Genomic DNA, 22925 nt, shown 5'->3' with positions numbered 1-22925 from the left:
TTGGAATCTGTTCCCGTCATGTCTAACTGTTTTCTGGTAGCAAGAATTAACTATTTTCTAGGTGACTGAAACACTTCTCTTAAACATTCCCAGAGCCTGGAGTCCCTTTCACTCAATGACAGCCCCACAACTCTGTTCAGTTAAGACTAAGGACTCCTCTGGGTGATACTACAGAGCTTTCCTTCAGGAATGCTGTTCAAAATGCAGTAGAATTCTCTGTGTCTTGAGAGAAATCTGCTCCTCCCTATGTAGAAGGACTACCTGCAAATTAACAGAAGCCAAAAATGGAAGCTGCTCTAACATCAAAGCAGACAGTAGAACCCTCCTCTAGTGCATCTGGGGACACCAGAGCTCTGCAGGACCTCCTTGGCTCTCAGTTCCTTGTCTATTAAGGATGGACAATAGACCCCTGTGAAGCATGAGGGTTGACCACGATAATGTTTGTGCGGGGCCGCACCAAACCTGATGAAGGGCAAGCATTGGATGAGGAGTCACTTCTATTATTTTTGTTTCAAAGCAAATGATTGGAGACCAGCTTCAATCACAAGCTCTACTTGGAGTCTTTTCATTTCCAAATGGCTCGCATGGGCTTTATGCTGGTACTTAATGGTGTTCTGGGGGACAGAATGATTTTAATAAGGCTCCCTTTTTTGAGTCAAGCCAGAAAAGACAATTTAGAAAAGTGTAAGCTCTGTGGCCAATGAAGTGTCCTGAGCTACCCTTCCCACCATTCATTAGCTGCTGGCAGAGAGATGTCAAGTCCACGGACATCTCCCCATCTCATCACAATTGGTTTCTGCAGCTGAGTATTCTGGGCCTTGAAATCAACAATGAATAGGACAAAGGAGCGATGGTCCCAGAGAGTGGAAGATGAAGGGACAGACTGACAGACTGCCTGAAAGGACGGCATGTATGCGGAAGGCACGCCTGCCCAGTGTCTCACTTAGTCTTTCCAATTCTATCTTTGAAATGTTTTCCTAAAAGTTTTGAGAAGATGTGGCTCCTTTTGAGGAATGTAGAAACACTATGAGTTGAAAAAAATCCTCTTCCATTTAACAAACAAAAAACAAACAAACAAACCCAAAACAACAATAACAACAAAAACAAAAAACCTCGTTTTTCTCATTCACCGTACAATTAGTAAGATTAAAAGCAATTGTATTGTCAGAAGTAGTGGAGAGAGAGGGGAAATAATTTAGGGGAAAACATGTATTTTTCCATTCAAGAATGTGTACATGGGAGAAGAGCTCAGATCACAGGAGTAGGCATTCAACACAGTGAGAAAGGGTGAATAGGAGTACATGACTCTCTGTAAAAGAGTCTCAAACTTGACTTTCAAACACTGACAAAACACGAGATAATTGTTTTTAGCAAAACCTTGGAAGAGGATGGTCTGTTGGCCTCTCCTTGAGTTTCGTTACTATGAGCGAAGCTAGAATTAATTGTCTTTCTTTTCCAGAATGACAGTACAAGAAGCAGACTTAAAATGGAGTTCGTGGGACTAAAGAGATAACCCAGTATTTAGAAGTGCTTGCTCACAGCCACCTGTAACTCCAGCCTTGGGGAATTAGAGGGCATTCAATGCCCTCCTTTGACTTCCATGGGTGCCTGTGCCCATTCAGGATACACACATGCACAAGAGAGATAGAGAGAGACAGAGAGACTGGGAGACAGAGGCAGCGAGACAGAGAGGAAAAGTGAGAGACAGGGAGAGATCCACATATACATGAGTAAAAACCAGTCTTTAGAGTTGATGTATTTGGAGAAAAGGCTCAAGAGGTGGGTCAACTTTAACGAGGCAATTGAACAAACTTATACTTGGACACGTGAAGAGCAAGCCTGATCAAGCTATCTATGCCTTGGGAAAACGCATAGCCTCTCATTGTAGTGAGAACCACTAAGTCTCCAATTTGGGAGAAGCAGCTGTACAATTAAATCACTTTGCTATTGAGTGCTCAAGTTTCTAAATGAAACAAAGACATAAAATAACATTTGACACCCAATATGGTGGCCAAGTCAGGAGGATTGCTTGAGATTTAGACCATCATGCACTATATAGCACATTTTAGATTAGCCTAGGTTAAAGTGTGTAACCCTGTCTCAAAATAGTCTCAAAGAATAAGTAGGTAGATAAATGGGTGGGTAGATAGTTGGAAGGTCTATACCACCAATAGACAGGTGGATAGATAGTAGGTAAAACAAAATTTGTGCCACCAACTGACAAAAGTTCAAATCAATAATCAACAGCCAGCATGTTAGCACCTGACCTCCTTACCTGCCCTTCCCTTTGAGGGCCCACAGAAGAGCCACTTGCCCCTCCTCTGACATCCATGATAAAAGGTTTGCCTTCACTCTCTTCAAGCTAGGGGTGAGCATCCCATTTTCAAATCATCAGGAAAATCATCAAAAATAATATTTTGGTTCACCAAAATTTACATATATCTTGTGGTTACCTTTGAAATTTTTGTAAATTCAGATGTCATTGTCCTTAATGGACTCAGCCACAGCACCATGTTCTTGTCTGGCTTTTGTACTAGGAGAGAATAAGTGGATATGGTGAAGGTAAACTACAGAGCCTGACTGTATACTATAGGTGACTACCAGTTGGGGAAAGTGGGGGAGGCAAGTTTCAGAGTCAGATTCTTCCAAATTGTGGTGGTTTGGATATACTTGGCCCATGTCAAGTGGCACTATTAGGAGGCTTGGCCTTATTGGAGAAATGTAGCTTTGTTAGAGGAAAGGGGCCACTATGGCTTTCAAGATATATATATATATATATATATATATATATATATATATATATATATATATATATATATATATAGTCTGGCCAACATAACCCAGGCCCTCTTCCTGGCTGCCCTTAAAACAAGATGTAGAACTCGGGACTGACTCCTCCAGCACTGTGTCTGCCATGCTTCCCGCTGTGATGATAATGGACTAGACCTCTAAACCTGTAAGCCAGCCCCAGTGAATTATGATGAGTAGTTTCTGGCATCCCACGCACTCCCTGCCACCGCCTACTGAGACCATCTTCTCTCAGCCCAGAAGGGATTCATTGCTGAAACTCCCATTTGAATTCATTTTAGAATCTCTCCTTAGGTTTTTCAACCCAGATCCCCTTTGTAGCTGCAGTCAGGCAAAGGGGCCCTAGATCTATATGTCTAATATTACTTCTGTGTGTTCTTCATGGAGTATTCCTCCTGCACTCACTCCACTGGGACAGCTTAGGAGCACTTTACTAGGAAACTAGAGTATGTCTTCCTTCCTGAAGCTGAGAAATACCATAGAACCAGTAGAATTTTCCCCACCGTGGACACTTTGAGCTGTGACCACATTCTTGTTCATTGAAGTCACTGAAAATTCTGACAACACCCCCTCCTCTCTTCTGTTCTGCCATGCACTTTAGCTCTAATCTGCTTCTGCCAAGATGGCTCCTCTTGGATTAGCATTTCTGAAACCATATGCCTATAACCCAGCTGTATCATACCATTTTCCTGGTAGCAAATGTGTTTCAAATTAAACAAAAATCCTAGGCTAACCTGTGTCAAGGATCTCTAACAATTTGTCTCTAGTGTGTTTTTCAATCTGTTTTCTACTGTGCTCCTCCCAAATTTGAGTGTCATCTTTCCCAGCCCTGCTTCTCATGCTTGTTCCTGTCCTATTCTAAACTGTTGCTCTATGTTCTTTCTTCCAGAATGACCCACACCTGCCCTTGCTCCAGGATTCTGACTAATGCCAATACTTCAGTGCCACACCCCGAGGTAGTTGGAGCCCTCAGGAAATCATTCATTCACTCCTCTGCATCTTATGATGCCTCGCTTGTTCCCTGGCAGGATTTCTGCTCTTTGTGGATAGTGAAACTGTATCTGAACGTTTTGTGTATAAAGGGATATTCTATTGCCAGATGTCAGAGAGACTTCAGTCTTACCCTGTTAGTTCTGGGCTGGATAACCCTGGATTAGTCATTCAATTTCTTGCCTCAGTTTCCTTACTTGTAAGATGCCCAATATATGACCTATTGGGGAACCCAACATAGTAATGCATAGAAAATACTTGTTATAGAATCTACCAGAGAAAGGTTAATTTTTTTCTATTTCCCTTCAAAAAGGTATGTCTTTACTTCCTTGATGAGATTAAGTAACTCAAGGTAGTCATGCATTTTATAAATTAGAAAATACTCCCTGAAAAATAACTTAAAGTAGACATAAAAACAAATAAAAGAGCTAAACATTTATCCTCATGAATTAAGGTAATAGTGAGCTATTAGCAGAATACACACAATATATATATATATATATATATATATATATATATATATATATATATATGTGAATACTAGATAGAAAGCAGGTTGAAAATTGAATGGCTGTGGAGACCGGACACTGAAAATCAGCTAAGAACAATGTATAGATAAATAGGACAATAATTTCTTCAAATTTCTTGAGCTCATTAATTAACTTGAGGCACTGAAATAATGCAATATCATGTGTCCTTGACTAAAGAAATTGGCCACTAAATTGATCAAATCACTTCATCCATGGCAGGATTCAGAAAAAAAGACAAGGAATGTGGTTGAGTTCCCAGTGGTCATGCAATGCCTTAAAGATCATGTTTCTCAGACTCATGTGAAGCCTTGAGGGCTATTGACCCCCACATGAGGATCTCAGTCTTCAGTATAGGAGACACTGTGGTCTCAAAGTTCCTTGGGTTATTTATACTTGTTGCCAGAAGAAACTGAGTTACAATGAAGAATTTGATACAGATCTACAAAGGACCATTATTGTTTTGCTTAAAAAGCACAAGGAATTAGTTCTGTACTTAGGATTGTGTGGATTCTAACAGCTACCATCAGCCGGAAGCTGTCTAAGGACTGGTGCACTAATATGCTGAACAAGCCAAACTATAACCCATTGCACTGAGTTGGGTAATTGTATCTTTTTTATAGTTGGCCTTGTAAATTAAAATTTCACACATTCACATTTTCTAATATTGAACTCTGCTCTGGAAATTTCTTGATTCATTTTTTTTCTGTTTGTCACTGTTCTTTACGTTTTTTAAATTTTTTTATTGGATCTTTTATGTATTTACATTTCAAATGTTATCCCCCTTTCGGTTCCCCCCTTTCCCCCTGCTTCTACAAGATGCTCCTCCTCCCACCTCACCACCCTGGCATTACCCTACACTGGGGAATGGAGCCTTCCCAGGACCAAGGGCTTCTCCTATTGATGCCAGACAATGCCATCCTTTGCTACATACGTGGCCGGAGCCATGGGTCCCGCCATGTGTACTCTGGTTGGTGGTTTAGTTCCTGGGAGCTCTGGGGGGTTGTCTGCTTGGAAGGGGGAACAAAATACTCATGGAGGTAGAGGGTGGGAGGTACTTGGTAAGGGGAGGTAGAAAATTGGGGGCATGATCAGGTATGAGAGGAGACAGGGATGATATACAAACCGTCAGGAATTTGAATGGAAGTGTATAGCAATGGGGGATGGGGAACTGGGGGTGGCCACTAACAAGTCTCAGATGCCAGGAAAGCAAGAGGCTCCCAGGACCCAACAGGGATGAGATTAGCTGGAATGCCCAACGAAGGGGAGGGAGAACCTGTGGAGAGCACATCTAGAGGTTAGGCAAGGGCCTCGGTTGCGGAATGGAATCTCTCACACTTCTCAAAATTTTAGCTCAGAATTGCTCCTGTCTAAAGGAAATACAGTAACAGAGTGGAGCAAAGACTGAAGAAAAGGCCATTAAGAGACTGCCCTACCCAACATCCTGTATGCAACCACCAATCAGACACTATTGCTGATGCCAAGAAGTGCTTGCTGACAGGAGCCTGATATGGATGTCTCCTGAGAGGCTGTGCCAGAGCCTTACTGATACAGATGCGGATGCTCGCAGCTAACCATCAGACTGAGCACGGGGACCCCAGTGGAGGAGTTAGAGAAAGAACTGAAGGAGCTGAAGGGGTTTGCAACCCATAGGAGGAACAATGATATCCTTGATTCATTTTTATTAACCATTTGCCAGCTAGTGTTCTGTCAACATGCTTTTGACCAGGAAGGTCTAAGGAGCCTGAGGGTATGTCATTTGAAGCTATAGAAAGAGCAGAAATAGATGTGAATTTCTGTAAGAAAATAATTTTCAAGATTTTTCTCCCTAAAGAACTGTTTCATGTATGACTGGAAAGAGTTGGGGTCTTTCGGCTGAGGATGGGAGAACGGCTATGCCTTAGAAATAGCATGACTGGGGCTGGGGATTTAGCTCAGTGGTAGAGCGCTTACCTAGGAAGCGCAAGGCCCTGGGTTCGGTCCCCAGCTCCGAAAAAAAGAACCAAAAAAAAAAAAAAAAAGAAATAGCATGACTACAGAGCCGGTCATGTATGTTATAGAACCGCCTGTCATGGTTGCATCACTAGATCAGAATGTAGCTTACAGTCAGTGAGGAGCCTTGATGGCTGTTGTCCTGCAGATGAAGACCTCAGTTCATCCTAATGTGTCCTTTTTATGAGACTCTGGGGTCCCATGGCTCCTTGGATTAGTTACAGTCTTTGCCCAAAAAATAAAATTGAGGCATATTGAAGAGCTTGATATAGATTTACAAAGAACTACTAGTTCTTGGCTAATGGTTATGGAGCTAATGGTCACAGGTAAAGGTCCTTTTAGGAAAACTAGCATTTCTTTCAGAGATATCCAAAAGCCAAATGTGTTTGATTAATAAAAGAACAGAACAAAAGAATAATTGGTTTGTTTTCATCAAAGCTGGCACAGTAGCATCTGATTACAAAGGAGAAACGGAGACTAAGAGGAATCGTATGTCCAAGGCCACAAAGTCTGTAACCTAATTGGAGTAGCCACACCTTCCTACCTCCCTTGATGGTGCACATGTCACCATTAGTGAACACTAAATGTGTGTTTGATTATGAAATAAAGGCCGCGTGTTCCTTTCTAAATGACTTGGTGAGAGAGAAGGGATTTTTCTGTGATCCCAACCCAAGTTGTTTATATTCACAGCTTTTTCTCAAAAATCTCGAGTCTCTGCTGCAGAGAACTGTTAGTAGTGAGGACAAAACATTTTGGAAATGCAACTTGTTTTTGTCGAGCTGGAGATGTGATAATTTATTCTGTTGTATCAAAATATAATAATGCCAGAGCCAACTCTGGTATTAAAATCACACTCTACCCAAAGGGGAGAGTGAAAGACAAGCTGACGAGTGGTTCAAATTGAATTTCAGCCCCGTGTTACGGTGCTTAACAAACTCTGAAAGTCATCAAGTGCAGGGCTTTGATCTTAATCATGCATCCTTGTGCCTAAAAATACTCGCCGACGATTCTCAGCTTGGTTAGAGTTGCCTCTCGAAAAAGTCTAAGGATGCTTGTTAAGAATTCATGTCTCCTGATCAATCCTTACTCCGTTAATAAGTGAGACTCCTGCTCATCAGAAATGGTCATCTGGAGGGTGTAGCTTCTGTCCCCGTTTCTTATCAGCCACTCTAAAATGGTGAACATTTTCTTCTTTCTGTATTTAAAAATCGGAGAGGCAAAGGTTTGAAACACAGCTAAAGCAATCCCCCTCTCCATGTTCTATGGAGATAACAATACCTTCATAATTAAAGGACTATTATTACTATTTAATTGTCTGTTTCATTGTTTAATGAATAAGAACTAGTTAATTATGGTGATGGGGAAAGACAAAAGACAGTTTTCAAATGGGGGGAAGCAAAGCTCTAGTTTTCACAGTGTGGGCTACAAACTGCTTTGTGCATACTTCTGAGCTCCAGAACCTAGATTCACACGCCCTTGTCAAACTATGAATCTCTTTCAACGTGACTTGAAAATGTGTTTAAGTGGGACTTTTCTTTTCAATTTTTACATACTTAAATGATATCAGATTTATCTCTTGGAACATTGAAAGGGACTCCTTTGGATTTATTCTTCAAACAATTCTAGGAGTCAAAAGTCAAAGCATCTTTCCCAACTATTTGAGCAGCAAGGGCAGCTTTCAAGCAAACGTGGTCCAGGACCCATGGAGTCTCCTCACAGAGCAAGACGCAGGGACCACTGACACACCCGTCCCAGCAGCTGTCTATCCTAGAACTCACTTGCCACTAACGACAATATGACCTGGTTGAGGAATCATTTCTTGCTTTCCCAACCATTAATAACACGGAGTTATATTTGTGCACTTTGAAGGCTGTAGGGACCATTGTGAATGGCACCTTCTCCATTTCTTCCTTTTAAATGCATTTTTACACTTTCCATTCTGTTCACATTGCAGCCCACAAAACACACCATTTGCCAGTTCTGTTGATTTTATAAATTCGGAGACAAAGAGGTTGAGCAGACTGACTTTACCTTGGTGCAGGCGCCTCACCAAGACTCTTAGAGAGATGAACAGGTGTGCAGGGGAGTCACCAGACCAACTCTGATGGTGAACAGTAATGCTCTTCCCAAACAACAGACAGGAAACTAGGGGTACCTGGGTGCCCACGCTAAGATCAGCAATCAACATGAACAGAGCCATTTCAGAGTTGTTTAGTAGAGGAATGCGCTGATATAATTACCATAGCCAAAAGTCATTGAGCCCTAATCATTTCCCAACCACTGTACTGAGGAATTGTCCTAAATTGTCTCCTTTAATATCCATGAGTACTATGGAGGCTATTGCCCTAACACCTAGTGAGGTTACTTGGTGTCAGATGTTTACGTAAAATAATTTCTAAGTCTAAGAGCTGGCATTTGAGCAGATCTTGAGGTTCAAAACTCCAGAAATTTCAAAACAGGTCGTAATATAAATTTTTTTCAGGTAGACATTCAACCCAAGGTAGAATCATAACTGAATTTATTTTATTGAATTTAAAGTTTGTGGTCAGATACACAAGGTTACTGCTGGCCAAGAGATGGGGCGAGCAGGTGGCACTTCTAAAAGATACTCAGTGGGAGAAATGGTATTTTCCTTACACGAGAGAGAATAAATTTCACGGGAAGACACTGCGCTCCTCAAATTTTGTTAGCCTTTGTGACACATTAGCAATGTCAACAATATATGTAAACACCATGCTTGCCACCCTCCGTCCTCTGCCAAGGCTGACATACCAACACGTACATCCTACTGTTCTCACTCTGGAACTGAAAATAACAGAAACCAGGCTCAGCAGATCCATGAAAATCTCCAAAGTGAGTAAATGCCAAAAAAAAAAAAAAGGTGGGGAAGAGAGAAGGTTGGAACGAATCCAGCACTGCCGCAAACACTTCTGTGCAGAGTTTCCTTAATGAGACTCTTGTGTGTCGTCAGTGTCACTGGCGTGAAGTTCTTCAATTAGAAGCAACGTCATGTAGGACATATCTAAACATATGATCACTAATATTGACCTCCGTAGGTTTTTGATCTGACGTTTTCCCGGGACTGGCTCACACTTGTGCACATTTTAATATGCAGCTTTGTGGTTCAAATCTTTGCTGTCAGGTTGTTGTGGGTAGCAGTAAGCATTAAACTGGAGGTTTTGTATCCACTGAATTCCTTCTACGCCTGCCAAATACTATGTGTGGGAAGTGTGTTTCTAGCTTCCGAGATTCCCCCTGCACTGACCCTGTTCTGTTATCTAGCCTGAAGTCCGCAGCGATGCATCTGGAAATCCCTTAAGTCTGAGATGAGAAGAGGCGAAAGCTCGCCTTTATGGTTTTCTTTAGTGATCTGAGGATTAAATTACAGCTATGATGGCTTCCTGAGCAATCATGCTACTGCGGGAACACTCACTTCCTAGCATTGGTGTAACTTTGAATTATGCCGCACAACTCAGTCTATCCCACATACCAGCCTGGGCAGATAAAACAGGCGAAGAAATCAGAATTAGGTTAAGTTTCTGGGGAGACTGGGGCATTAATTAGCATGTTTGTTTCATGAAATTGCTGAGTTTTAATGAAAATATATGTTCCCCAAAGTGTTTCTAATTTTAACCATTGTGTAAACTGATCATATCATCCATTCCAGATTGGTTCACACATGCTGTCCTAGGTGTAGGAACACCGACCCTCGTCAATGCAAGGTTTCTGGTCAGACATTACAGTCTGCATCTCTATGGCTGCATCTTTCTTTCTCTGATTATCATAATCAGCTTCCTGATAACTGTCATTAGTAGGCAGCAGCCTACTTGAACACAATTGGGTTTGTTAAAGTTGGGTGGAAAAGCAGCTCAGTGCAAAGGGTGGGGGTGGGGGAGATCTCAGTGCTGCGCTGCACCCGTAAGATATTGGTAAGAGCACCAGGTGCCTAGGCTGCCTGTATAAATAGACGTGGGACAGGATAGGTTGCTCCATCCAGCCTGCAGTTGCGGGGAGGAAAACAGGTAATGTAATTACTTAAGGCTCCAGGCAGAGCAAGATATGCAAGCTCCTCCCACTCGGGGCTGCCGTCTGGGTTTATAAAGGTCCTTCTATTCTTTTAATGATTTGTATTCAAAGACAAGTGTTGTTTCATTTGCCTGTTTCCAAGGAACAAAGTCAAGGCTGATAAACAACATTGTGATTTGTCATAAAAGACAATTGGGCTGGATTTTGGTTATGTTATATGATTTCTGTGATGAAGATATTGACTGTCCAAAGACTTTGTTTCTCTGGAAGAGGTAAAGTTGAAGATGGAGTCACCGGGAGAGTTAAAAGGACACGTGCTCCACTGTGTTCATAGCAGCCTTATTTATAATAGCCAGAAGCTGGAAAGATCCCAGATGCCCAGAGGAATGGATACAGAAAATATGGTATATTTACACAATGGAGTACTAGTCAGCTATTAAAAACAATAGCTACATGAAATTCTTAGGCAAATGGATAGAACTAGAAAATGTCATCTTGAGTGAGGTAACCTAGTCACAAAAGAGCACACATGGTATGCACTCATTGATAAGTGGATATTAGCCCAAAAGCTTGGAACACCTAAGAAAAAAAGTCACAGATCATATGAAGCCCAAGAAGAAGGAAGACCAAAATGTGGATATTTCATTCCTGTCAGCAAACACTTTTTGGCATCAGCAACAGTGACTGGGTTTAGTGGATGCACTTGGGTGGATCAGTCTCTGGGTGACCTTTTCTTCAGTCCCTGCTGACAGGAACCAGATGTGGGTGTCTCCTGAAAGGCTTTGCCAAAGCCCTACCGATACAGATGAGGATGGTTGCAGCTAACAGGGGACCCCAATGGAGGACTTGGAAAAAAGACTGAAGAAGCTGAAGAGGTTTGCAACACCGTAGGAAGAACAACAATATCAACCAACCAGACCCACCAGAGCTCCCAGGGACTAAACCACCAACCAGTGAGTACACATGAAGGGACCCATGACTCCAGCCACATATGTGGCAGAGGATGGCATTGTCCAGCATCGATAGGAGGAAAAGCCCTTGTCCTGTGAAGGTTCATTTCCCCAGTGTAGGGTAATGCCAGGGCATTGAGGTTGGGGTGGGTGTGTGGGAGTGGGAACATCATCATAGAAGCAGGGGGAGGGGGAGGGGGTATGGGAGAGGGGAGAAAGGGGATAACATTTGAAATGTAAATTCATAAAATATCCAAGAAAAAATATAAAAAAGAAAACAGGCATTAGAATGGAATACGAAACAGTCATCCTACAGAAAGATGGAGAAGTCAACAAGACAAACATCATAACGTGGTAATGTATGAGTAATGTAAGTGTTAATGAGGATGCTCCTTAGATGATGAGGAAGGTTTGCAGAGATGGACCATGGGCCCATTACCATCCCTTTCTCGGTGTATCTGAGGTCTCTGACTGTGAATAAAGTAACGAAGAATATGTAACTACAAAGACTGGTCTCTGTCTTTGGGACTTTAATCTTTATCTCCCCTTTCTCCCCCTTTCTTGTGCGCTCTCTCTCTCTCTCTCTCTCTCTCTCTCTCTCTCTCTCTCTCTCTCTCTCTCTCTCTCTCTCTCTGATGGAGATATGCAATCCACTGTAGCTGAAGGATGGCACAATTAATGATTTGGCCAATATGCCATATTGGCCCTGAAGGAGGAGGATATTGTGTGACTTCAGAAGAGGAGTCATGCACGTGAGGCAAGTAGCCCTAAATGTTTTGCTAGATGGCACTCTTCTTATATTGAAGTAAAGTCTGACATCACTAATGGTGAGAAAGAAGAATCAAAGAGAACAGGTAGGGCATTTTGGATTGCTTTGCAGTAATGATCTTGGAAAAAAAGGAACTCTTGATATTTCTGTAAACCATGTGGATAGGACACAACTAGGTTCTCATGTGACCCACCATTTTTGTTCCCCAACTCTACACATCTCTAAGTTGGTCCGGTGACTTCCAGAATGCATCAGCCAATCTACATAGGACAATGAGAAAGCAACACAAAACAAAGTCCAGCAGCTAAAGGTTACCCAGGACTGATGATGGCCAGGTGCTTTGCAAAACCAAATGCAAAGCCTATGACAGACACATACTTAAGGGAAGCCTTAAATGATTCCCATGAATAAATGCAGAAGAAAAACAAGTTATTTTATAATTGTGATTATGGTTGTTTTTATTAATTCTCTCCCCCCCTCGTGTGTGTGTGTGTGTGCGCGCGTGTGTGTGTGTGTGTGTGTGTGTGTGTGTTTCCTGCTGCATGTTAAGGACTGTATGTGGAGGTTGGAGAACAGCATCCCAGAGCCAACCTTCTTCCATCATGGGCTACAGAGACTGATTGCAGGTTGTGAGACAAGCACACCAAGTACTTTTACCCACTGAGTCACTGAGTCATCTCAGGTTATAGTTTTTTAAAAATTATTTGGTGCTTTGAATACAAATTGTCCCCATAGGCTCATATGTTTGTGTGCTTAGTCCCCAGTTGATGGATGCTTGAAGGATTAATAGGTGTCTCCTTGTTCAAGGATGCGCCTTCCTGGGGATGAGCTTTGAGGTTTCAAAAGCCCATGCTGAGCCCACTCTCTCATTCTTTGCCTACTATCTGTGGATCACAATGTATCTCTTAACTACTGCTCTAGCACCATATCTGTCTGCTTTCCACCATGACAATAATGTACCCACCTCTGAAAATATAAGAAGTCCTCGGTTAAATGCTTTCTTTTATAATAGGTGCCTTGGTCGTGGCAATAGAACCATGACTCAGACAAATTATAATGCACACATGTAAGGCAAAAGATACATAAGCAAGAGTAGAGAGAATTAACAGATTGAAACTCCAGTGACATTTGTGGATGGGGTTATCTGACAGAAAAAAATACATAGAAACTATATTTAAGAAATGTTAGGCATTTAAAATGTGATAAAAGAAGAGACTATAAATGTAACCACTGAGAAAGTAAAAGGAAGCGTCATAACCGTTTTACTGGCACGCGTTTTCCATGCTTAAAGATCTCATTCTGTTGTCTACTGCTTCCGTTCTCTGTCACTTACATATATTTATATATAAATGCTTTGTACACTTTACTTCAAATTACTATAGTTTATTCCCTTACCATGTGAGTTTCTATTCCCAATACAAACAAAACGGAAACTTGTTGAATAAAATTAATAGAGTAATATTAATAGGGTGCACATATACACATTCAAAAACACTCTGTTTAGAAAAGATAAATTTTAATGGCTGAATATATTATGTAAGAAGATGGACAGTGGGCTGGGAAGATGGCTCGGATGTTAAGAGCTCTTGCCATGCAGTCATGAGGATCCCAGCATCGATGTAAAATGCTGTGCTGTGCTTTACCCTAGTTCCAAGGAACCAGCCTGGAAGTTTCTGGGTCTCTCTGGCTTTCAGCCTAGCCAAGGAAAGATGAGCCTCAGTTTCAAGAAAAGATCCGAACCCAAAGGAGCAGGCGGAGAGTGAGAGAGAAAGATACCCAGCGCCTTCTTCTGGCCCCAGTGCAAGGATAGAGGTGCTTCGACTTGCACACACAGTACACATATACTCACATACACATGCCCACCAAGGTACACATACATTCTCACACACATAGGCACACATACACACACCGAGAGTTGGGGCTTTTACAAAATAAAAGAGAAAAGGTGATGCTATATAGAAACATCTATGAATTTGTGTAATGTCCACTCAGTCATACCTGAAGCCTCTTAGAATCTTTTTATTCCTAAGGTGAGCAATTTGTAATGCTCAAGATGAAAGCGTTCTATGTGGATAACTACTTCAAGGGATGTAGTATATAGCCATATGAATTGTAACAGAGATGATAAAAGTAATATCCAAAAGGCTTATAGATACCCAGACCATGAGAAATTTAGTGAGGTTTGAAATATAAATTTTTCAATTGTAAAGAAAAACCAAAAGGATTAAACCGAAAGGTCCGACCAGAAAAAATTCTAAGAACCCAGAAACAATGATTATTCTCTATTTCTAGAAACTTGACTTATATCTTTCCATATTAGATAATGTTCACAGTTTATAAGGAAACAACACTTGAAAAAATACTTACAATATTGCAAAGATCAATTTGTTCTTTTGTAAAAGGAGGCCTTCCTAAATGTATTTCATTTGAGTATGTGCGGGTGTGTGTTTCTGTGTGAGATTACACGTGCATGTGTGTTTGCATGTGTGCACGCGTACTTTCTGAAGTAGGGGAGAATCTTCATGCATCGCCTCTACCTTGTGTCTGGCAAGTGTTTTTATGCTTTTCTTGCTCCTGGGGCTTTACCAAGCTTTCAAACTCTTACTTAGGTGATGTGAAGAAAAAAAAGTTACATATACCTCTCCTGGCTGTCCTTGTAATGTACAACACAGAACATCACTTAAGATTTAAAGGTCCATAAAATAGAAAGCTTGCTTAACCCCTTGACTGCACAGTGTATGCAGTGCAGCCCTGTGGTATTGGAGTTTTATGAATGCTGAGAGCTGAGATGTGTAAAGCCTTAGCCACCTGTGCTCATTCTGTCACGGTAACCCGGGTCAGGAGCAGCATAAGGTTTTCTCAGCTACTTCTTTATTCTTTGTCTTTAGAAATCTGTTCTGTAAATCATGCAAGGCCCGAAAACAAACAATAATTCAATACATTAGCAAAAGGAAATAGAAAGTATGTATTTTCTTTTCTTGACCAAAATGTAAATGAACCCAAGCACATTTTCAAAGAATTTTAGAAAGTCAGTCCTAGTGACAGATTTCTCTTAAAAGGAATGTACAACAGTAAACAGGTCTAAAAACAAAGTAAAAATTAATCTCTCCAGACACCATATGGCATCAGTGCATTTGCCAGAAGATCCAAACACAGAGATAGGAAGAATGTTAGCCCTTCAGGCCCATGAGGACTTCTGGAGAAATAAGGAAAACTGATATGCACGGATGTTCAGAACGGAGTTGTGAGCAAGCGTGACCCCAAGTCTCTGAGTGCCTCCTGCAAATGGGACTGGGACCAGATCTTGCAATGTGGTCTCCTCCCAAACTTAAAGTTTGATTTGCATAACCTGAGGCTAGGTATTATCATTTTATGTGCTTTCATTCAAGGATCATTTCTTCTATCTAATAATGTGTGATGAATAAGAGACAATGATTGAGTGTTTGCATTTCACAGAAGGCACATGAAGCAGTGAGAACAACCGTCCTAATATGCAAACCAGAAAGAAGTCATGGCTGGATGTGGATCGTTCTCACATGCAACTTATGCAAGAATCTAATATAGCCCAGTGTGTGCCTCTTCCAGCATTTCCACACGGTAGACAGACCATCGGAGAACACTGAAGCGCAGAGTGGCTGGAGAGCTTTCTAAGGTTACACAGCCTGTGAGGGGCAGAGCTGGGACTAAGCACCATTGTTCTGATTCCAAAATTGGTTTTCTTTTCTTTTCTTTTTTTCCATAGGGTTGCTTTCTACATTTTTTGTATTTACATTTTTTCTTCCATTTTTATTAAATTGGATATTTCTTATTTACATTTCAAATGTTATTCACTTTCCCGGTTTCTTGTTCATCAACCCCCTAGCCCCTCCCCCTCCCCTTCTATATGAATGTTCCCTGCCCCCTCTTTCCCCCATTACCACCCTCCTCCCAACAATCACATTCATTGGGGGTCCAGCCATGGCAGGACCAAGGGCTTCCCTTTCCACTGGTGCTGCAACAAGGCTATTCACTGCTACCTATGCAGTTGGAGCCCAGGGTCAGTCCATGTATAGTCTTTGGGTAGTGGCTTAGTCCCTGGAAGCTCTGGTTGGTTGGCATTATTGTTCATATGGGGTTGCAAGCCCCTTCAAGCTCTTTCAGTCCTTTCTCTAATTCCTCCAACGGGGGTCCCTTTCTCCCAAGTTTGGTTTTCATTCCAGATCACAGGAGTGGGGGTGGGAGTGGGGGTGGGAGTGGGGGTAAGTATGTGTCATTACACACCTGACACACTGTCCCCTTGGGAGAATCACTGCAAGAATACGAAGGCAAAGAAAGAAGGGAACGAGTGAGGGAGAGAGAAACAGGAAAGGACATGCAGACCAGGCAAGTAAGGACAGAAAGAAGACACTAGGGAGGGAAGGATGCATAAAGAAATCTGAGCTCAGGGCATTGATGGAGCTCAGTTGTTCTTGCCTTAGTATACACAAAGGCCTGGGCTTGACACCAAGTACTGAGTAAAACTATGCCATGGTAAGCTCGTGATGTGGAGGCTGAGGATCAGACATTAAAGGAATCATCTTTGGCTGTAGAATGAGTTTGAGACCAACCCTGGATCCATGAGATCCAGAGTGAAAAAAGAGAACGAGGAGAGGGACAATATGAAGACAGTAATAAAATGAACTCCTCAGACCCATCAAGTCTACAGTGCTTCTCAGTCTGGCTAATTTCATATTTTTGCCCATCTTCAAAGTAGCCTTCCATGATAAAACATAGTTATGAAGTATATGCAAATTAGTTTAATTTATTTAAATGTTGTTGTATTCAGTTTAAATTACCTCATAAATGGTTTACCCAGCTAAACACCACACACTACCAAATAAATCATCCAATACCAAGAATCAGTTACCTCCTTTTGAGTTGTCCAAAAAGACTACCTGATCATTACAAGTTATTGGTTGGGATAATATCCAATACATACAAGGAACTCAAGAAGTTAGACTCCAGAGAGCCAAATAACCCTATTAAAAACGGGGTACAGAGCTAAACAAAGAATTCTCCGCTAAGGAATATCAAATGGCTGAGAAATATCTAAAGAAATGTTCGACACATTTAGTTATGGAAATGCAAATTAAAACAAACCTGAGATCTACCTCACACCAGTCAGAATGGCTAAGATCTGGCGAGGATGTAGAGAAAGAGGAACACTCCTCCATTGTTGGTAGGATTGCAAACTGGTATAACCACTCTGGAAATCAGTCTGGAGGTTCCTCAGCAAATTGGACATTGTACCACCTGAGGAACCAGGTATACCGCTCCTGGGCATATACCCAAATGATGCTCTAACATATAAAAAAGACACGTGTTCCACTATGTTCATAGCAGCCTTATTTATAATAGCCAAAAGCTGGAAACAACCCAGATGCCCTTCAACAGAGGAATGGATACAGAAAATGTGGTACGGCTACACAATAGAGTACTATTCAGCTATCAAAAACAATGACTTTATGAAATTCATAGGCAAATGGATGGAACTAGAAAATATCATCCTGTGTGAGGTGACCCAATTAAAAAACAAAACAAAAAACAAACAAACAAAAAAACCACACGGCATGCACTCACTGATAAGTGGATATTAACTCAAAATCTCGAATTACCCAAGATACAATCCACAAACCACATGAAGCTCAAGAAGGATGACCAAAGTGTGGATGTTTCAGTCCTTCTTAAAAGGGGGAACAAAATTTTTCATAGGAGGCGATATGGAGACAAAGTTTAGAACAGAGACTGAAGGAAATGCTATTCGGAGCCTGCCCAACCTGGGGATCTAGCCCATATACATACAGCCACCAAACCTAGACAGTATTGATGAAGCCAAGAAGTGCATGCTGACAGGAGCCCGATAGAGCTGTCTCCTGAGAGACTCAGCCAGAGCATGACAAATATAGAGGTGAATGCTAGCAGCAAACCATTGGACTGAGAATGGGGTCCCAATTGGGGGAGTTAGAGAAAGGACTGAAGGAGCTAAAGGGGCTTACAACCCTATAAGAACAATCGCAACCAACTAGAGCTCCCAGGAACTAAACCACCACCCTAAGAGTACTCATGGACAGACCCATGGCTCCAGCTGCATATGTAGCAGAGGATGGCCTTGTTGGGCACCAATGGGAGGAGAAGCCTTGGTTCTGCCAAGGCTGGACCCCCCAGTGTAGGGGAATGTCAGGATGGGGAAGCAGGAAAGGTAGGGGGGACACCCTTATAGAAGAAGGGGAGGGGGAGGGGATAGGGGGCTTATGGACAGGAAGCTGGGAAAGCAAATAACATTTGAAATATAAATAAAAATATCCAATAAAAAAGAAAAAAAGAAATGTAAATTAAAAATCCAATAAAAGAAAAATGAACAAACAAACAAAAAAGAACAAGTCATTGGTTACTCTTCCCAACTTGAATGTACGACCCTGCTGCTGAAGACAACACATACTTGAATCATAGAACACGGGGAAGACAAACTGGTACTCACCTTGACCCTTCACCTCTACTGACTAGGTTTAGTGATGGAAGGTGCTATGCATGTTCCCACAGGAGACCATTCATAATCAATCTTACCCACTGTGAACCCTGCAAGCTAAATGGGGGCCTGCCTGGCAAGCTATGCCTACTAGTGCAAGAGGGACATGAAATTCGAAGTAACCAGACACTTCTTCAATTTGGATCTAGACCTGTTACAGGAGATAGAACCCATACCTAACACTGCCAATGAAACCAGGAACCAGGGCTAGCAAAGTCATGGCCCCTAGGTGAAAACCTGTTACTAGTCTGCTAAATGGTCCCATTATCAAAGCTATCCCTAACAATTTATTGCTGTGCCATAGATCAACCCTCAGAACAGCTTATTCTTCCAATAGATGTCAGTTAACACAGAGACACACCGCTGGTCATAGTGCTGAGACTGGGAGACTGGAGTGTTTCACGTTAAATGGAATGTCTATATTATAGCCTTTCTATCAAGGCTCGAGGTTGTGTAGGTCTTGTGACAATCTGCAGAAGAAGAAGAAAGATTGTAAGCACCAGAGGAAGAGGATGACATGGAAGCAGTGCAGGTGAGGTGCACATATGAACAGAACAGGTGCACATATGAACAAGACAGGTGCACATAGGAACAGGACAGGTGCACATATGAACAGAACAGGTGCACATATGAACAAGACAGGTGCACATATGAACAAGACAGGTGCACATATGAACAAGACAGGTGCACATATGAACAGGACAGGTGCACATATGAATAGGACAGATGCACATATGAATAGGACAGGTGCACATAGGAACAAGACAGGTGCACATATGAATAAGACAGGTGCACATAGGAACAAGACAGGTGCACATATGAATAGGACAGGTGCACATATGAATAGGACAGATGCACATATGAATAGGACAGGTGCACATAGGAACAAGACAGGTGCACATATGAACAGAACAGGTGCACATATGAACAGAACAGGTGCACATATGAATAGGACAGGTGCACATATGAACAGAACAGGTGCACATATGAACAGGACAGGTGCACATAGGAACAAGACAGGTGCACATATGAACAGAACAGGTGCACATATGAACAGAACAGGTGCACATATGAATAGGACAGGTGCACATATGAACAGAACAGGTGCACATATGAACAGGACAGGTGCACATAGGAACAAGACAGGTGCACATATGAACAGAACAGGTGCACATATGAACAGAACAGGTGCACATATGAATAGGACAGGTGCACATATGAACAGAACAGGTGCACATAGGAACAGGACAGGTGCACATATGAACAGAACAGGTGCACATATGAACAGAACAGGTGCACATATGAACAAGACAGGTGCACATATGAATAAGACAGGTGCACATATGAACAGGACAGATGCACATATGAATAGGACAGATGCACATATGAATAGGACAGGTGCACATAGGAACAAGACAGGTGCACATATGAATAAGACAGGTGCACATAGGAACAAGACAGGTGCACATATGAATAGGACAGGTGCACATATGAACAGAACAGGTGCACATATGAACAGGACAGGTGCACATAGGAACAGAACAGGTGCACATAGGAACAGAACAGGTGCACATAGGAACAAGACAGGTGCACATATGAACAGGACAGGTGCACATAGGAACAGGACAGGTGCACATAGGAACAGAACAGGTGCACATAGGAACAAGACAGGTGCACATATGAATAGGACAGGTACACATAGGAACAGAACAGGTGCACATAGGAACAGGACAGGTGCACATATGAACAGAACAGGTGCACATATGAACAAGACAGGTGCACATAGGAACAGGACAGGTGCACATAGGAACAAGACAGGTGCACATATGAACAGAACAGGTGCACATAGGAACAGAACAGTTGCACATATGAACAGGACAGGTGCACATAGGAACAGGACAGGTGCACATATGAACAAGACAGGTGAACACATGAGCAGGACAAGTGAAAATATCAACACATAGCAAATGAGACACACACGAGACCTAAACAATCTCAAGATAATCAAAAGCCCAGAAGGGAGGAGGGAAGGAAGGAATCCATGAAGTCTCACCCCTGGCTGAAGAACAATTGGCATTTTACTGCTTCAGGGAGAGAAAGTCAGTCAGTCATTAGTCTGCAAACTGCACTCCCTTGTAACGGAAGAGAGGAGGGAGGGAGAGAAGGAAGGAACTTGGATGGGTGGGAAGGTAGGGGAAGACTTAGAACTAAATAGGAAGGGAAATAAATGTGATCAAATACTGGGTAATGTTTTTAAAATAATGAATAAAAGCACTATAAATTGTTTCGCCCCACAATCCTGATCCCAGACCATGTTCATGAAGCATTCTTTGAAGCTGTGTTCTTCTGACCAATCTGAGGTGAAGATGGTGTTTTAGTCCGATCTTATCTCTCTTTATCAATGCATCCCGTTTGTGCTTTCCTGTGGAATGCTTTGTCTTGCCCTGCAACTAAGGTGCTGAGGGTGGCATGTGAATGCTGCCAGAACTTTACGAATACATATTGTTGAGAAGCTCAAAAGCCCCGCAGTCTAAACGTTAGCATTTTCAGAATTATCGGTTGTTAAAAGGTTGTGATTCTCACAGCCCGTTGATAAAAATCACAAGCCGTAATCACATAAAGTAATTGATGTGTATGAAAATTGAATAATTTACTTTTATTTGCTTATTATTTAATAAATCCTTGACTAAAATTGGAAACTGTACAATGTAATATTAATGCAGGAAACTTTTAAATATAATAAATAAAACAATGCAAACTCATTTTAACTCAAAGATTTTAATGAAGGGAATATGCATGCCCTGGTTTTCATTAAATAGATAGCAGCATGCTGTGAAGATTGGAATCCATCTTAAAAAATGAATTAAATTTGGGATGATGAGTTCTTATTCTGGAAAGTGTCCTACTTTAGGGTCCCACACAGCATACTGAAGAAAGCATTTAGGAATGATAACTGTGGGTTAGGTGTATGGCCATTCTGTTGTCTTTATAACATTTCGTGGAAGGCATTTTCAGAGTCTTTGTCTTGAACAGAACTAAAAAAAAAAAAATTGCCTCATTCCTGGATCATCATTTAGCAGAAAGGGACTGCCTCCTGACAGGAACCAATATAATGACCAGAAAGCTCTAGAAAAGTGTTGTTAGTCTCCCTGGTTCCACTTCATGATTTCATGGAGCAGGTCCTTGGAAGGCCTAAGAGCAACTACTAGTTTACTACCTGGGTCAGCATGTTCTGATGTCCAGATTCAAGTGTATCAATGTCATCTGTGCATGTGTGATACTTGGGAATGCCTAAGTCTGGGCAAGTCGTGTGGGATGCTGGGAGATCAAGCCTTATGTATAGGGAGAGGTCACAGGGCTGGAAACTACCAGAAATTCTTGAGGTTACCTGGCTCTTGGAAGTCTCACCTTCTGTTGCAAATGGCTAGCCACCAGGCAAATTCCAAAATGGACAACTGAGACAGAAGAGGTAAAACAAAACCTCAATTGTGTCTCTTGAACCATAGGTCTATAGAAAGAATGGCCCCTGACCTTCCCCGTTGGTCCTCTCGGGCTCAGTGCATGCAGGGGCTCTTGGCACACATTGGAAGTCTGTAGCACTAGACTGAAAACAGAACTAAACTAGTTTTCAAGGTGAAATTGTTGTCTTCATAACCAAGATACGAAAAGCTTTACAACTCAATTTGGCTATTTTAAGGTTCCTCCTCCTCTTCCTCCTCACCCTCCTCCTCCTCCTCACCCTCCTCCTCCTCCTCCTCCTCACCCTCCTCATCTTCCTCCTCCTCATCTTCCTCCTCCTCTTCTTCCTTTTCCTTTCAGGAAATATGACTGGACAAACAGGAAATCTAAGTCAAGTACGGATTGTAGTGGTCCTGAACCAAGATGAGTTGTGTCCCTAAGTGATCAAAGCAATTATTTGGAACAAATTTGTCAATATTAAGGAAGAAAAAAATGATTTAGAGAGCTTCCTGGCATGATTATATAAATGGGCCTTAGACCCAAATCCTACAAATCAGAGATACAGTATATCAAGCAAGAAAGAACTAAGTTTGAGATCTTATTTTTAACATGCATGACGAATAAAAAGAAATGAATCGCCAGCACAATTTTACCAAGGTAACTAGCATCCCAAAATTTTGATAAGGTAACCAGACCACAAAACAGAAAAGAAAAAAAGCAGCCACAGGCTCAGCAGGCAGACCTGAAACCCAGGACCTCTTATCGGATATTCAATCCTCACCCCTGCTTTCTTTTCTACCATGCTGTGTCTGTTGGGGTGGGTCTTCTAGTTTTCTAGTTACAGGCTTATTTTCTGGGTG

The 22925-nt window shown here is 41.9% G+C and overlaps 1 long non-coding RNA gene across 1 annotated transcript in view; it reads right to left on the bottom strand.

Annotated features, from left to right (window-relative positions):
• Window positions 1-7085: 7085 nt before the first annotated feature.
• Window positions 7086-22925, bottom strand: part of LOC108349518 (uncharacterized) — a 47847-nt gene continuing 32007 nt past the window's right edge. The window contains exon 4 of the long non-coding RNA XR_015645282.1: window positions 7086-7512. This is a non-coding gene — a long non-coding RNA (uncharacterized LOC108349518). The remainder of the gene's footprint in view (window positions 7513-22925) is intronic.

This window comes from Rattus norvegicus, chromosome 1 (assembly GCF_021556685.1).
Source record: "Rattus norvegicus strain SHRSP/BbbUtx chromosome 1, alternate assembly SHRSP_T2T, whole genome shotgun sequence".
Taxonomy (NCBI): domain Eukaryota; kingdom Metazoa; phylum Chordata; class Mammalia; order Rodentia; family Muridae; genus Rattus; species Rattus norvegicus.
Note: the sequence above shows the minus strand (reverse complement) of the source record. Positions and strands in the feature narration are given on the sequence as shown.